Source organism: Nuphar pumila, chromosome 5 (genome assembly GCF_984573655.1).
Source record: "Nuphar pumila chromosome 5, dmNupPumi1.hap1.1, whole genome shotgun sequence".
Taxonomy (NCBI): Eukaryota; Viridiplantae; Streptophyta; class Magnoliopsida; order Nymphaeales; family Nymphaeaceae; genus Nuphar; species Nuphar pumila.
In genome coordinates, this window is record NC_143253.1 from 32,092,284 (window position 1) to 32,109,479 (window position 17,196).

The window sequence follows — 17,196 nt, forward strand, 5'->3', positions numbered from 1 at the left end:
TGCAGAAGAAAGTAAATTCCTGGCCACCGTACATGATACGATACCCTTATAGATGGAAACTTACCAAAATCAAAATGTCATGATGTACACCAGTGTGAAAGTCCAATGAGTTATAGCACCATATTCATTTTTTCCGTAAATCCATCACGTATAAGACCTAATGTTGAGCAGTTTGCCAGAGTGTAGGAATCAATATTTGCAAATCGATAAAATATCTTACAAATCGATAGTACACATCATGTTAGGACTGTTATGCCTAAACCTTGGACAAGAGGTTTCCTCACTTACCTTTTCACTTGACCAAAAGTCTCTGCAGTGATCATCGTTACCCCAATATGGTAGTCTATCTTGAAATCTAATAGAGTATGACAATCAGCTGACGAAACTCTGTTGAACGAAATAGTGATAATAGTAAGGTTAAAACATGAAGCAACAAGAGTAAATAAAAAAATAAAATAAACATATAAGAGAACCGATATACCATGAAATAAGGGATGACAATGCATCTAGTATTGGTTATTGCGTTGCTTTGAATATACATGACGTAATCGGATATAGTCTGTTTGCAACAAATATGCACATGTTAACATACATACCCATGACATATGTAATATATAACTGATAGTGGTTTCATACGTACAAAATTATTGATAGTGTTTCCTTTTGCAAATTCATTTTGTAGCCGTTTGATATTATCTTGGAACTCTTTGCTGAGTTTTTGGGCACCGTTTTTTTTGGATGTTCCACTGACATTAGCAGAATATTCAAGAAATGATATTGAAATTCTTTTCTACAACACACAACACAAATCAAATATACGCCATAAAAGAGACAAATTTTGAATAAACTCATCATGAGGTTTAGACAATATACGCCTGATTCACCATCACTGGTCGTGTAGTTGTCGTCGTCTCCTTTCTCATCTCCTTCCTTGACATCGAAACCCCCTTTGTGATGAAGCAGGTTATATGTTTGATTCACAAACATGTCGTTTATAAAAGAAACATTGATTTGTCTGTTTCTTAATCATGAAGCAAGTGAAGCAACACCATCCTGAACTTGTGCGACGTATCATTTATATATAAAGAAAACGTCATTTCATAACCGCCAGTTTTTAAAAAATACCACCAGTTTTCAAAAAGTGCGAGCAAATAAATTGCATTGCGCATTAATTCAATTAAAAAATATCATTTCATCTGCCTTTTATAAAACCAGTCAATGCGATAGGACATATCAAGCAAATCGTGATAGCATGTATCGTTATAGTGAAATCGATTTCCAACTAAGTCTCAATTTATAGTTTATTAAGTCTAAACATCGTGTTAATTTATTTATTATTTTTCTTGACATATCATTCACATTAACAAAGCTCGTAATAGCAAATCGTGATAAGACAAATCATTCACATTAGCAATAAATATCATGTCAGTTTGTTTTTTCTTCCTCTTTTTCGTCTTTTAGCAGTCATTGTGTAAATCGCGATAGAAAAATCGTCAACATAGATAAAGCTTGTCAAAGCAAATTCTGATAGGATAAATCATTGCAATGAAATCAATTTGCAACTGTGACTTAAATCAGTATCAAGTTGTAAATCAATTTATATTTATGAAGTAACCTCGATTTTTACTTTATTCTAAACATCGTCTCAATTTTTTATTGTTTTAGTTTTTTGCCTTTTATTAATCAGTCATTATGTAAATTGCGGTAGGATATATCATTCACATAGACAAAGCTCGTCAACCCTAAACCCTAAACCCCTAAAACCCTAAACCCTAAACCCCTAAAACCGTAAACCCTAAACCCTAAACCCCTAAACCCTAAATCCTAAACGCTAAACTTTAAACGCTAAACCTAAACCCTAAACCCTAAACCACAATCCCTAAACCCTAAATGCTAAACCCTAAATCCTAAACTCTAAACCCCTAAAACCCTAAATCCTAAACCCTAAACCCTTAAACCCTAAATCCTAAACGCTAAACCCTAAACCCATTGGTCATGTATTGTATCTAAGCCAAACCATTGGTCATGATGTATTGTAACTAAATACTCATATATTTTGTAAATAAATGTGGTTGTAAATCACGTCGGTTTGTAGTTATGAAGTTACCGCGACAACAATGTTTTTTTGTCTTTGTGAACGATGTCGATTTTTATTTATGAAGTTACGTCGATTTGTATTTATGAAGTTACCTCGATTTATAGTTTACAAGTCTAAACATCATGATGATTTGTTTATTCTTTTTCCTTTTCGGCTTTTATGAATCAGTCATTGTGTAAATAGCGATACAACATATCGTTCACATAGAAAACGCTCATAAAAGCAAATTGCGATAGGACAACAAACCCTAATCCCAATTCTTACTAATATAGCATTATTGTGTAAATCACGAATTTTATTTATGAGTGCTAAACGTGAGATGACGATTTATAATAACGGGTTCTTACTAATATAGCATTGTGTAAATCGCGTTAGGACATCGTTCACATAGAAAAAGCTAGTAAACACAAATCGCAATAGGACAAATCATTTTTGCTTTATGTCAGTTGCTATACAGATCATGATAGAACACCTATAAAATAGTGATAGTGATTTGCAACTTTTACTTAAATATTTATATCAAGTTGTAAATCGATTTGTACTTTACTAAGTCTAAACGTCGTGTCGATTTGTGTACACGTGGGTAAAACCCTATTCTATGTAAAACCCTAATATAGATCTATATAAAACCCTATTCTATATAAAACCCTATCTGACCCGACCCGATCTGATCCGTTGTCCATGTCTAAAACACTAATCTATTTAACCTCTCTTCATCTTTTCTGCAGCAACGCAGCTTCTTCTTCTTTCTCCTCTGTCTTCTTCTTCTTCTTCTTCCTTGTATTTTTCTTTCTTCTTTGTTCTTTTGTGTTCCTTCTACCTATGCTTGATAGATGGGGTTTGATGCTGATAATGTAGTTGTTTCATGCTGTGAGGAAAGATCAGTATAATCTTTGATGATGATTATGGTTGTTATCTTCGGTGTATACATCGATATATTCATGACACATACGATTGTGGCATATTTATCATGAAGTATATCGAAGCTTACGCATAATATAACAACCATAATAATCTTCAATCGTTGCCACCATACCGGAGCAAGCACAAACATTTTGCATGATAGATAGGGGGTGATGTTGATGTCCATCTATTTGATCTATTCCTACTGTCAGTCCCTCCATTGTTCGCAAACCATACTTCGCAGTTGAAAAATATTTGCCTAATCTTTGATATACTTCATGACAAAATAGTGCAGTGGGAGTATCTTCAGTTGCACTCATTTTCTTGGAGAGGATGTATCTGCAGTTGCACATAGAATCATTTTGCAAAAGAAAATAAACTCGACAATGAACAATATGGATGTTTTGGTGATCTCTTCTATAAAAATGAGAGCCTCTAAAAGATAGATATGTGTTTAAGGGAAATGTCCTCCCATAAGTAGCTTTCCATGATGTATTGTAACTAAATACTCATTTATTTTGATTGTTCTATATGGGGTTCTATCTGGGATGAGAATTTGAGAACTTTTGGAATCGTTTGACTGAGTGTTAAATTTCCCCTGACTAGTGATAAATGCATGACCTGAAAGACCATTTGCTTTTGCAGTACATTCCTCCAGCCTTTGCAAAGCGTATCAAGTTAGATAAATGTTCTAATGTCACCTTAAACAACTATACAGGTAGCCCTTGGCGTGTGAAAGTGCACGCTAAAGATGGTGCCATGTTTCTCAAGAATGGTTGGCCAGCATTTGTCGCATGTCATTCCTTGCAATTTGGAGAATTTTTGGTGTTCAAGTATAATGGTAATTTGGATTTTGATGTTAAGATATTTGGTATAAGTGGATGTCAAAGGGTAGCTGCATATCTTGGTATAAGTCTATGCATGGAAAAAGTCAAGCAACTCTTATACATTAGGAAGAACACGTGGGGAACAAGTCTATGCATAATCAAGAGGTACAAACAAAAAAAACTTGCAAAGAGATAAGGACCTCCATTGGTAGATAGATTTGCCTTCTATCATTCCCAGTGACTAGCGAAGGCCACTCAGTAAGATGAAGGTGCTAGTCGTGTGAGTTCTATCTTCTCTGCCTGTTGTAATCCATACCTTCGATATACTTCAGCTCTGCCTGAAAGCAAGTTGGATTTCATGCGCACCTGGATTGCACTCGAAGCATATACCTATTTGGACGTGGGGATGATGTTGATGATGATATCTGTTTTCTTTGATGATGATGGTCATGTATTGTAACTAAATACTCATATATTTTATAAATGAATGTGGTTGTAATGTATCATTGAAGTTAACTTGATTTATAGTTTACTAAGTCTAAACATCGTGATGATTTGTTTATTGTTTTTCCTTTCCGCCTTTTATGAATCAGTCATTGTGTAAATTGTGGTAGGACATGTTCACATATACAAAGCTCTTAAAATTAATTCGCGAGAGGACAATCAGTATCAAGCAAATCGCTATAGCAAGTATCGTTACAATGAAATTGATTTGCTACTATTTCAGGACTTGTAGTTTACTAAGTCTAAACATCATGTCGATTTGTTTATTATTTTTCTTTTTTGCCTTTTATGAATCAGTCATTGTGTAAATCATGATGGACATATCGTTCACATAGACATAGCTCGTAAAAGCAAATTGCTAGAGGAAAAATATTATTATATTATGATACTTAAAAAATTATGGTTCTAAGTAGATTTGTATTTATTCGCCTTTTATCAGTCAGTGTAAATCGCGATAAGACAAATTGTTGTACATATAATGTATCTGAATCGTTATATCAGATATTGTCTCAGAGTGATTTACAGAATGACGTTTGTATCTTTGAAGTTAACTCGATTTGTTCTTTACTAAGTCTAAACATCGTGTCGATTTGTGTAAATCATGATGGAACGTATTGTTCGCTTAGACAAATCTCGTAAAGGCAAATCGCAATAGGATATTCAAATGGATTTGGTTCGATTATTTGATGGGTTTTGGTGGCATGGATGTACAGATCATGATGTAGCAAATCACGATAGTACGTAATCTTTATACGTATAATTTGTTTCATCATTTTATCAATGTTTGTATAAATCGTGATATGAAGAATGCTCATAAAAGCAATTCATAATTTGTGCAGTACACAACGCTAGACGCTTCTTCGATTTTTTTTTATGAAGGTCGAACATTACAATGATTTGTTCAGTGCCACTTGTGTGTTACGCTTATTAAAAAAAGAATTATACATTTATAGAATGTCACTTTACAAAAAAGAATTATAGAATTACAACAAATAAATATCAGGATAAAAAAATATATAATGTTTATTCAGTGGCACTTGACGAGTCAAATGGACTTTGATATACAAATCATCTCTTTCTTTTTCTTGGTGGACTCTCTTTCCTCAGAGTCCTCTTGGTTCCCGCGATCTTATTAAAACCACTGGTAATCAGCTCTACCAGTGATTGCATTTGTCTCCCCAAATTCTTCATCTGCTTTTGTAACCCTTTATTCTCCCTCTTCAACATCTCAAACCTTGTGGCAGAGACTACCTTCTTTTTTGTGAGGTGTGTTCACTCCTCATCGTGTACTGCAACTGAGAGAATCAATGTTGTAGCCAGAGGGACATGATGTATGTGTTTTCTATGCTGAGAGATGATATAATGGGGGACAGGAGGGACGCATGGGTTCCCAACATTTCCACGTTGCTTATTTTCAATCTCCAGATTTTGACGAATGGGTTCCTAATATTTTTTGAAATAGTTGGGGTCACATTGTTGTTCTTTATAATCATACACTATGGCACAAACACCTCATTTGTTCCAGCTATCCAATTGTTCCTTGAAGCGATCTTGCCAATTCACATTCCTGGCCCCACCACTTTTCATCTTCCTTCTCACTTTCACAGGCTGCTTTGGGGTAGACTGTCCCAAGCCAGCTTGTAGGAGAACTTGACTACCATGCTGCAACTCGGCTTCATAATTGCTAAACAGCCAAATATTGCAGGCAGGCAGTCTCATAGCCTAAGCAACAATCTTTTGGTCCTCGTCCTCCATATCTCCATGCGATCTCCACATAACCTGTACATTGGAGATTATGATTTAGGTATAGACATAATTATTCATGCTAATGAATGCTAAATATTAAAATGATTTATAATAATGAGTGCTAAATATATTACAACTGTTACTAATGAGAGCTTTGTATTAAAATGATTTACACTAATGAATGTTACATATTATAACGATTTACAATATTGAATGCTAAATGCTAAAAAGATAACACTTTGTACTAACGAAAAAATAATCTTACAACGATCATTACTTAAGAAAGCTAACGATTACAACAATTTACACGTGATAATGATTTGTACTAAGGAATACAAAATCTTATAACGATCATTATTTAAGAATGCTAACGATTACAATGATTTACACTAATGAAAGTTAAATGCTAAAGTGATAACGATTTGTACTAAGGAATACAAAATCCTGCAACGATCATTACTCAAGAATGCTAATGATTGCAACGATTTATACTAACGAAAGTTAAATGCTAAAGCGATAACGATTTGTACTAAGGAATACAAAATCTTGCAACGATCATTACTTAAGAATGTTAAACATTAGAACGATTTGTACTAACGAAGTGAAAATCCTGCAACGATGATTACTTAAGAATGCTAAACATTTCAACGATTTATACTAAAAAATGATAAATGTTGAAACAATTGTAAACAGTTTTAAACCGTTTACCTCATTTAATTGTAGACCATCTAAAATGAACTTAGCATTATCTTGTTTTACATTTATTCTAGCCCACCGACCAATCTTTGGAAAACCACAAATCGCAGGGTCACACTGAGAACGCAAGGTGACAACATGCTCCCACAACCAGGCCTACAAAATCATAAATATTAGTAAGACTATAACTTTCAACTATCTTAGTCTACAACTACAAAATATGTAATAAACAATTACCTGGACAAATGGCCAAAACCCTACGATGGTTTTTTTACCATTACTCGCACGGTAAAATTGACTGTATAAGTGTGTGAGCATAACAACACCCCATGCATAGTTGTCGACTTTATCTAAGTCTTCCAAGAATTGTAGCCACAGGTAACTTATTCTCGGACCAGACAAATAAAAAAATAAAGTCCAAAAAAATAAAAAAGAAAGTCGCGCAACTCTTGGTCAGCTCTTTCAAATTCACATGTAGCGGACCGGCTTTCCCATTTATTATGAAAAGAATAAACTTTCATCGATGTGGAATTGCTTTCACTAGAAATACATTGCCTCCATTCCTCCATCGATATTCCTGGAAGGGCATTGCACTTGTCTCTTGCGATATAGTTTGAATTCTGTAATAGGACAACAATTCTATGGCACTTAAGGCCCGTAATCCATGCCATATCTTCTAGGGTCATGGTGATTTGAAAAGAATCAAATTGAAATGTGTTCGTCTTATTATTTCACTTATTTACCAGGTGGGTTATGGTGTTCCAACACGTTTCAAAAGAATGCTGGTCCAGAAGGCCGCCAAAGTGCATATTTCATAATCGATCCTTCTTATATTTACTCAGTTGTCCATACCACGACAGAACTACAGGCCATCGACACCGCCCTCTGAACTTTTCACTTGGTTCTCTACTTCTCTTGTGACCTCCTTGTAATACAAAATAGCATATTATTCGTATCAAATCAAAATTAGTCTCACTTGTACTTCTACGCATCGCTGTACACAATAATCATTATAAATAATAATCATTGCACACTCGCTATACATAATCATACCTATAACAGTAAATCGTTCACAGTAATCGCTATCATAGTAAATCGTTCATAGTAATCGCTATCACATAATCATACCTATAACAGTAAATCGCTATCACAGTAATCGTTATACATAGTAATCATTATCATATTAATCATTATACATAGTAATAACTCTCACAGTAAATCGTGACAGACAGGATCGATTTACGTACCTTGGTCACACTTTTCTCCTGTTTATCCCCTCCCTCCATCCTCTGACTTTCTTCTTCCTTCCTTCGCTCCTTCGGTTCCCTACTTTGCTTTTCAATTACTTCCTTCCTTTCCTTTTTCCTTTCCTTCTCTTCATCCTCCTGCTTCTTCCTTTCCCTATCCTTCTCTTCCTCCTCTTGCTTTTTCATTTTTCTTTCTTTCTCTTCCTCCTCCTGCCTTTTCCTTTCCCTCTTTCTCTTCCTCCTCCTGCTTCTTCCTTTCTCTTTCCTTATCTTCCTCGTCCTCCTTCTCCTTTCTTCGCCTTTCCTTCTCTTCTTTATCTTGATGCTTCTTCATTTGCCTTTCCTCTTCCATCTTCATCATTTGCCTTTCCTTCTCTTCCTCCTCCTTCTTTTTCTTTCATTGCCTTTCATTCTCTTTCTCCTCCTCCTTGTTCTTTCTTTGTCTTTCCCTCTCCTCCTCTTCCTTCCTTTGCATTTCCCTCTCCCTCTCCTCCTCCTTCATTTTCCTTTGCTTTTCATTCTCCTCATTCTTCTTCCTTTGCTTTTCCTTCTCTTCGTCATCCTTCTTCTTTATCTTTAGTTCTTTCTCGTGCTTCCTTTGATCTTCAGCCTCAATATCTGATGGATATTGCTCCACATAATACAATTTCAATGCTTTGTCCATTTCTTTATCATTCTCAATTTTCATTATATTTTGGTACCCTTCATAACGCTCATATAGGTGGGAATGACAGATCATTTCATTAAGTCTCATGAAATCAAACGACAGAAGATTTTTTGTCTGACGAGCTTTAAACATTGCTAACTTGCACAACACATAAATTTAACCGCATCATTGTATGTTACAACCGCCTCCCCAAGTATATAATATTACAAATTATCCCATTCGTTAAACAATCACCAACATTACAAATCGTCGTAATATTTGGCTTCATAAGTAAACATCATTGTAAGATTTAGCAAACTTAAGTACAAATCGAGGTAACTTCATAAATACACATCGCTATTGCTTTAAATGTATAAATCATTGTTGCTTCAAACTTACAAATTGTTGTAGAACTCACAATCTTCATAAGTAGGTACATATTATTGTAACGTTTGGGATTCGTGCGTAAACATTGATGTACGATTTATCAAACTTAAGTACAAATCATGGTAATTTCATTAAATCGTTACTGCTTCAAACGTATAAATCGTTGTTGCTTCATAAGAACAAATCGTGCTAACTATTTTTCGGCGCCCAAAAGATGAATAGGTACAAATCGATTTGTTCGAGTATGAAAATAAGTGTTATTTAGCATGAATAGTACAACCAGTTATAAGATTTAGCATTCAGATTTATAAATCGATTTGTTTGCATAACGAAACCTTACGAAACTCACTAAAATGATACAAGTTTTGGTAATTCGACAGTGGAGGAGAAACACCCAGAAGGTAAACGTAGTCGATGGTGGCAACAATGCTGCCATTGCGAAATCGTTGTCTCAAGGATGCTCTGGTGGCAGCAGATGACGACAAAGAGTGCTTCAGCGACAACAAACGAAGGAAAAGGTTGCTCCGACGATAGTAGACGATGGCAAATGGTGCTCCGATGAAAGCAGACGACGACAAAGGAGGGTCCGGTGGCAGCAGACGACGACAAAGGGTGTGTCGTCAAAGGGAGCTCCTGTTACAACAGATGGTGTAAAAGTTTACTGCTTAGGGCAAAAATGGAACGTTTGGACTTTGAAGAGTTAACACCATTCTCGAACCGGCGTTTCACTTTTCTAGATGGAGGATCTCGAACCGTCGTTTCACTTTTTTAGATGGAGGACATTTTTGTCCTTTTCTCGAACTGTTGTTTCTTGGCAGGAATGACGGGAAAGGGTACTTAAGTCTTTGCAATCCCACCAGACTCCGATGCTAAGTGATGCCAACACACACGGAGATATGAGTCCCACAAGCTTATATATGTGGCGCTCATTCGGACCCCCAAACATGCACTGTATCAACAGTGCGTCTTGGGGGGGGGGGGGGAGAAGAGAACATATAACCTGCTCAGGATCCAATGGGCCTAAGCCAGTTGTTTCCATTTAGTATCCTTTCACACTCACCAATCACCAATATTCTGGACCAACCCTTCACGCAATGCCTCCAAGGTGTCACACACACCTTCCTCCAAGAGTTGGATAGACTTCAATTGCTCCTCCCACTGATTTATGTTTTTAAATTTTGCTGCACTAATCTTTTTATTCCGCTTGGCAAACTTGCTACGGAGAAAAGAAAGTTTTGCCATCATTCTTTGCGTTGTCCACCTCCTCGGCAGCATCTCCCACAATTCTCGAATAAGATATGAAATGCCTAAAACACTCAACTATCAAAGTTCCATTCAGAACCCCTTCCTCACTGAAGCCCCGGGTTTGCCCCAAGATAACCATATGAGTGCATGATCCCACACGGAAATAGGATCAGCTAAGGCCATCATATCAAGTAATTGATCCATCATATGTGTTGAGATAAAAAAGTGATCCAGTTTGCGTAAAACTGGAGGAGTGTGTTTGTTGGACCAAATGAATTTGGATCCTTGTGGCAACTCTGAAAGATTCTCAACATCCAAAAAAGAGATAAATGGACGCATGTTCCTGTTGTAGCTTATTCGAATCCGTAATTCTTAAGAGATCATTCTACGAAGAGAATCACTTCATCTTTAACCTTTCCAAGCTCCTTCCATAATAACTTTTTACGAGCACTGGTACAAGGCCCATAAACCGTTGTAAGCTAAAACGGGATCCTGTTAAGATCCGATAAGTAGACCGGGATCCAAAAGTCGCCAATGAATGGTACAGACCCTACTAGATCCTCTCTCCGCGTAACAAGAATACCTCCTGACCAACCACTTGCAGGCTGCTCCAAAAAGTTACTATTTCTTCAAATATTATCCAAAAAACCTCTGTCAATGACATTGATTTTTGTTTCCCGGCTTCGGCATAGGATCTAAAATTCTGCCCCTCACAAACATCAGCATCAGCATCAGCCGCCGTGGAGGAGAGGTAGACCTTGATACTGCCTTGCTCCATTGATACTCGACGTACCCATTAATGGAGATGAGGAGTTCCCGCAGCATGCGGCCGGAACGCTCCAGGTTGTGAACAGAGTTCCGGTAGGCTTACAGTGGGTCTCCCCAGATTCTCCGATGAATCTGGTAGGCTTACAGTCGGTCTCACTTTCTTCATTCCCATCGCCCCTCTTGTCAACCTCCCGTTAAATCTGGTTTGTCATGTGATCTGATTTTTCTTTACATGCCTGACTGGTTTTTTATAAGACGGCATTCAAAAGGATGAAGCAATGTATTGATTCTTTGAAAAGCTAACTCTGATAAAGGGTAAAAGAAAAAAAGAAAGAAGACTATCAAGTCAATGGCTTTACAAAACCAACCGTGTGAAATTGGTCTTCTAGCTGAGACATTCTCCTTCAGTTTTGTGTAATTTACAAAAAAGTCACTCAGTATTTAGCTATTTAGCTATTTACAAAAATATATCTAACATTTCAAAAATTACAATTAGGCACCTGCTTTTATAACTTTCAAAGACTTGTTTGATCCTCAAAATCTTTCAATTGCCTTTTGCTTTGTTCAACAAAAAGATTAATTAATTCAGAACAACATTTTGCATCCCTAACCTCAAGCCAGTTTTTGAAATGGTCTGGATTGAGGATGGGACTTTGGCAAATTTTGGCTGTTTCAAATTCGACTTTATCGGACTCCCCAATGTATTTTCTGATATGAATTCCGAACGGTTTGCATCCCTAACCTCAAGCCAGTTTTTGAAATGCATTCACAGAAAGTAGGTGGCTGAATGTAATATGCCAAACGTTAGGCAGATTTTGTAAATAGTACACAGGTTTTGCGGCTTTTGGTAAGTTACTCAAAGAAATGCACCAATACACAGTCAAACCTAACAAAGGCACGCACTAATTGTAATGCACATCAGGTACTGTTTTCTGCATATAAATATTTAAAAAAATCAAAGTTGGCTTGACCAGATTCACTAAAGAAAACAAATAATTGGATATGGATAAGTTCAAAGTTTAAAATCCAATTCCTCATCTGAATCCATTGTATGTAAAAAGAATATAGAATTGGATATTTAAGCTAGTCGAATGTGGATTGGGTAGTAGATTTTATCCATCAGAATCCAAATGCAATTAGGCCATATCTGATCATGTAGGATTTGGTAATGCCTACATCCAAACTGACCCTGGTTGATCAGGTCCCCACATATTCCCTCCATCCCTTACAGATTTAAAAAAAAAAAAAGAGTTTAAATCGTCATCTCAAGGTATCAATTTTCATTTTTTTAATTTTCTGATAAGCATTTTAGGAGATAGCTCCACTGGCATTTGAACCTAAGATCCCTTGGTCAAGATAATGTGCACCTCTAGATCTAACAAATCTCTGTGTTGGATATTTTCCTCACAATGGAAAATTTCATGATAAATTACTTTTTAACTTATTGGAGAATATATTGGACTATGTCACAATGATTCATAGGACTTGAGGATGCCGGATTCAGATTCGATTTCAGATTTTTTTTATTTAAAAAATAATAATAACCTATTTTGAATATTTTAAAATTAAAAATAGCTTTTTTATTGAAATAAAATTAAAATATAATAAAATATTATTTAAAAATATTAAAATTATGTCGTACGTATTTGTGTTGACATGTCCATTCATGTCACCGGGACACAGAGCCAAAATGGCGTGTTCCTGTGACATAGATATTCGTACATAAAATTAAAAATAAAATTTACATAAAATAAAAGAAAGGATACAAAATATGAATAAAATTTGTCTCATACAAAGTCATGATAATATTGCATTGAAATTGTGATATATTAGAAAAAAGATGACATTTTTGCTTACACGATTTTATTATTTTTTGAATTTAATGCAATAAGATATGCGATAAAATTTGAAATAACAGTGTTTGTGAGATAGGTTGAAAGCTCCCTTCCCACATCGAACAAAAGGGAAAAAGAAAAGAAAAGAAAAATAATAAAACTAGAATGTTAACATGATACATTTGGGATCTAGTGAGAACCACGACCTAATTAATTACCATAAAATCTGCTCGATTTGTGGAAACCCCCTTTTTCTGACCTAAGCGATAGTCTGCATTGGGATTGTTATATAATTTTTTTTCCCTTATAAAAGTGCCATGTATTTATCAGGTGTAGGGTGTAGCCAGTGTCCTTGTAATCATAAAAGAACTCCCAATTACATGTGATGGGGTCTGTAACATGGATGAGGCATGAGCTGTTGATGTCATCCATCCGATCTTCAACATCGGCAGTATTAATGCTGAACAATGCCCAAATTCAAAAATCCCATCTACATCTACAGAACAGTAAAGAAAAAAAAGGCCGTTTAAGAGCTCTACATAGATTGATCCATGTTAAGTGTCTGAAAATTTTCTGAAAAATAAGACATGAGGACGAAGGCTTTTAATTTTAATACAAAAATATTTTTGATAAATAAAATGTATTTAATTAAAATATTATTAAACATTATTAAAAAATAAAATTATTAAAATAATATTCGTAAGTGTCCATGTTTGCATCAGTGTGTCCATGTCATCAAAGGATATCGAGAACATCTCTCCCATTCAACCTAATCTTATGGATCTACTAAGTGTAGTTCATTTACTAGAAAACGTATCTTGAATAATGTTTTTTTAATCAAATCATGATCTTTTAAATCATAAAATGTTGGTATATTATGAATCATTGATTTTTAGGCCCTAAAGATTCTTATTATATATTGTAATTATATTATATGAAACCTGTTTTTTTATTGAAGACTGGCATAGTTTTACAGCCCATCTAGATAAATCGTGTTGGTGTTAATTTTTTATGATAAATAATATGAATATGTATATATATATATATATATATATATATATATATATATATATATATATATATATATATATATTGAAAATAAGATATTTTACATTTTTTATTAAGAGCATGCATCTCAAAATATTAATTCTTAATTATTTTTGTGACAAATAAGGTGAATAATGACAGAATACAATCTCATTAACTCACCATAATCTATTTTTAAGTTAAAACTAGTGACCAAAAAATCAAACAGCAGTTTGAGAAAATAATACAAAAAATTATCTCATCTTGTTTATGCATGCATCTAATGTGGGAAAAAAAGGTTAATTGAAATCTATTTGTCACAATTAAAACGTGAAAAGCAGCATGCTTTTACCATTAGGGTTGCAATTATTTAATGAGATAAAAAAATTAGTAAACTATACTATGGTTAAGAGATAACAAAAGAAGCATACAAAAAGTAGCATACCTGCGAGGTTGCCATGGTTAAAAAGTGAAAAGAAAGAGAATACCACTTAGAGAAAGAGTTGAGAAATTTTTGGCAAATGTATAGGAGAGGAGGGCGAACTTTGAGATGAGTTGATGGTTGTAATCATCATGAACATAAAAGAGACCATGCAGTTTAAAAAGGAAGTATACATGGGATTGGCGGAGAATTTGAAACGATTCAGAGAGAGAGAGAGAGGTGAGGTGTGTGTGAGAGAGGAGAGGGGCGGGGGGGGAGGTGAGATGAGGTTAATGCAAAGCTTGGAAGGAAAGAAAACGTGCCACCACGGAATTCTAACCTTCTTCCTTCCATACGTTAGAGATTATGAAAGGGCATACCCAATGTTCAGTATCGGTGCGTATCGGCCTTTATCCGCAGAAAATTGTTAAGCTGAAAATCTGAATCGGTTATTTTTTAATAAATATATTTTTAAGTCGATACAGAACAATTCACTTGGGGATGAGTATCAGCCGATACAACTGAATCAGCGGCCAATTCAGGGTCTATATCGATACTAACAACTTTGGGCATACCATAATTAACCAGTCATTATTTGGAGAAGGTGGTAACTGCCTACCACCCCTTGAGCCTACCCAAAAGGCACCCATGCTAGCCATTGGATCTTATTTACATCCAACGGCCAACAAAAGTCCTACTTAAACCTTAACTTATACCCTGTTCCTCCCACTACAAGAAACCTGTGGATTAGCGACGACCTAAATCCGTCGCTAAGCCATCGCTAAACAGTTTAGCGACGGCTTAGCGACAGATTAGCGATGGATAGAGGCCATCGCGAATTTTTGCTCGCTAATTGGCGAAAAACTTATCTGTCGTTAATTCCGTCACAAATTTGCGACAGATTAGCGACGAACATTATCCGTCGCTAATCTATCGCTAAATTTAAAAAAAAAAATAAAAAAAAATTGATCTCTGTTGGGCGGTATTCCGGCAGCAATAAGCCGGACTTATACCGCACCCGACAGGCATTTCACAGACTTGTATCATCCTCCGTGAACCGGTGCTCTCCGGCATCGCCGTCCTCTGTGAACCGGCGTCGCCTTCCTCCAACAATCGCTCAGCCTCGTCGCCATCCACCGTGAAACGGCGTCCTTCGAACTCGTCACCGTCGCCGTCCTCCGACGTCGCCACCGTCCTCTGGTGTCGCCGTCCTCCGTGAAACGGCGTCCTCCGAAGTCATCGCCGTCCTCCATCATCGCGGTCCTTCGTCGTCGTCGTCCTCCATCGTCGTCGTCCTCCGGCGTCGCCGTCCTCCGTCGTCGTCGTCCTCTGTCGTCGCCGTCCTCCGTCGTCGCCGTCCTCCGTCGCCGGCGTCGCCGTCCTCCAACAATCTGCCTCATCGCCGTCATGCTCTCCAGCGCGCTCTTTGACGGGGAGAGAGCGGTTTAAATCGCGCGGTCGATTTAAATTTCGAACGAGGAGAGAGGGAAAATTTCGCGCTCAGTTTAAATCGAAAATTAGCGAGGGATTTAGCGAGGGAATTTTTCCGTCGCTAATCCGTCGCTAATTAGCGACGGATTAGCGACGGAAAAATTCCCTCGCTAAATCCCTCGCTAAAATGGTTTTCTTGTATTGAGAATTAGCGACGAAAAATTGTTGTCGTTAATCTATCGCTAATTAGCGATGGATTAGCGATGAAACAAATTTCATCGCTAATCCGTCGCTAATTAGCGACGGATTCATGAAAAAAGTTTTCTCTAGCTAATTTGTCGCTAATTTGCGACGGAAAAAATCCGTCGTAAATTTCTGTCACTAATTAACAATTTTCTTGTAGTGTCCCCCGTTTTGGCATGCTCTCCTCTCTCTCTCTTTATCTCTTTCTCTCACCATGTTGGAGCCTCCTCAACGCCAGAGGAGCATCCCTTGAGCCAAGCACCGCGCCAAAGCCTCTCCATCTCTCCCACCATGCCGGAGCCCCCAGCATTGAAGGAGCCTCCCTTGAGCCTCCTTAACATCGAAAGAGCATCCCCTGAGCCACCTCATCATCGGATTTATCTTGATTTAATTTTCATATGAGCTTACATGTTATCTTATATCACAAAAATCAATCATACGAGTCATGGAGATGAACATCTGTATATGAGATGTCACATTTTCTTGTACTACAATATTATTTATTTTTAGTGTTTTAGCATCTTAAAATATTTTTATAAATATGCATTCTATTTGTCTTTTTTTAAATTATTATTTTGTTATTCTCTCTTCCTAAATGAGAGATACTTTATACATAATCAACAATGTACAAAACTATAGAGAATCAATTTAGTTTCATAAATTTGATTACATATAACCATAATGTATTGTCATACAGCAGAATGAATCAAATAGATTTGTCCTCATAATATGTTGAAAATATAATCTTGGTGCTAACTCTTTAGTAAGAAGATCCACAATCATTTTCTTTGTACCGATTGTATCAATACATAATAAATAATTTACAATCATTTCTTTAACAACAAAGTATTTTAACTTCATGTGTCGACATGAGGTGGAGCTCTTGTTGTTATTCGAGAAGAACATAAGAGTTTCATTATCACACAAGGTCTTCAGTGAGCTCTCAATAGAGTCCACAATACCAAGACCTGAAATGAAGCTTTTAATCATTATAGCCTAAAATGAAATCTTGTTTAAATCAAAAAATTTTGCTCTAATGACTTTCAAAAATTCTTTTACTGTCCAGTAGTGAGAGATAATGCCTTTAATATTCTTAGACACTCATGATTGTAAAAGCAACAAGCTAAGACCATTTGAGTGCTCACATTTCTCATAGATAGACTTCTGATCGCC